The following is a 1,752-nucleotide window of genomic DNA, read 5'->3' as shown; positions in this document are numbered from 1 at the left end:
GTCCATCCATCTCAGATTACTTGTTTACATAGTGCTACCCTGCCTAGAGTTTATCACCTTGTTTCCACGGAGACATGGCTTGCTGTGAAAGGCCTAGCGCAACCTGCCAGGGATTTCATTGTTCCTGCGGCTTGCGATGCTCCTCCCAGCCCTCTCCCTTCACTTTGGCTTTGCTATATTCAGGAAGAAAACGCTTTCTCTGAAACACAGGGGCAAAGCAGCAGAACAGAAGCCCTCGTGTGCTTTTTGCAAGAAATGTAGTATTGTGCTCAGGCACAGAGAGAGCTGGAGAGATTTAAATGATCTATCCACTGCAATCAGACCGAGCAAGTGTACAGAAATACAGAAACTTAACACTGCTCCTTAGCACATTCCATATCTTACTTGGAAGTGCTATCTTTCCCATGGGATGTCTGTCAGTAGCGAATGTGTACAAAGCCAAATTTAGTACAATAGAGCAAAACAGAACAGTTTCAGCAATGTAAAAAATAAGTTGAAAGCAAGTTTCTTAAAAGATATACAGTTGTAGCTTGGTTTTCGAACAGCTTAGTTCTTGAACGTTTTGGCTCCTGAACACCGCAAACCCGGAAGTGACTGTTTCGGTTTGCGAACTATTTTTGGAAGCCGAACGTCTAACGGGGCTTCTGATTGGCTGCAGGAGCTTTGGTTTCCGAATGTTTTGGAAGTCGAACGGACTTCCAGAACGGATTCCATTCAACTTCCAAGGTACGACTGTACGTATTTGGCTGGTACCAGTATGGCAAAGGGAATACTACAGATTCTTAAGAATTTACTGAGCTTGAAACATTGACAACTGCCAGAATACTCCTGGGAAGCAATAGGTGCAAGAACAGAGAGGAAGAAAGGGTATTTAAAAATTTCAGTGTTAAGAGGTGGATATAGGTACTCTGCGACGCAGGTGGCGCTGTGGTCTAAACCACAGAGCCAAGGGCTTGATGATCAGAAGCTCGGCAGTTCGAATCCCTGCAATGGGGTGAGCTCCCGTTGTTCAGTCCCAGCTCCTGCCCACCTAGCAGTTTGAAAGCATGTCAAGGTGTAAGTAAATAAATAGGTACCGCTCCGTCGGGAAGGTAAACAGCGTTTCCGTGCACTGCTCTGGTTCACCAGAAGCGGCTTAGTCATGCTGGCCACATGACCCGGAAGCTGTCTGCAGACAAACGCTGGCTCCCTCGGCCTATAGAGAGAGATGAGCACACAACCCCAGAGTCGGCCACTACTGGACCTAACGGTCAGGGGTACTTTTACCTTTACCTATAGGTACTCTACGAGCAGAAGAAGAGCCTTCAGGTCAATGGCCGATTTGTCTAGTGTCCTGGTCCCAAAGTGGCTGACCAGATGCCCATGCAAGCAAGATACAAGCCCAAGAGCAATCTCCCCTCCTGGGGTTTCAAGCAACTGGTATTCAGTAGTATTGCTCCCTCCAACTGTGAACGCAGAACGCAGTCATTATGGCTATTGATAGCCACTGATAGCCATTGACAGCCCTCTCGTCCATGAATTTGTCTAATCCTCTTTTAAAGGCATCCAAATTGGTGGCCATCAGTGCCACATGTGGGAGCAAGTTCTGTAGTTTAACTATGCACTGTGTGAAGGACTTCCTTTTCTCTGCCCTGAATCTTTCATGCCCATGATTTCTAGTGTTGTGAGGGAGCAAAACTTTTCTCTATCTGTGGTCTCCATGCCATGCATAATTTTAAGTTTCAGTGGAATTCTGGAAAGCTTTTAGGTAAC

Source organism: Podarcis liolepis, assembly GCF_965112155.1.
Source record: "Podarcis liolepis genome assembly, chromosome: 11".
NCBI classification, from domain to species: domain Eukaryota; kingdom Metazoa; phylum Chordata; class Lepidosauria; order Squamata; family Lacertidae; genus Podarcis; species Podarcis liolepis.
This window is presented reverse-complemented; position numbering follows the sequence as displayed.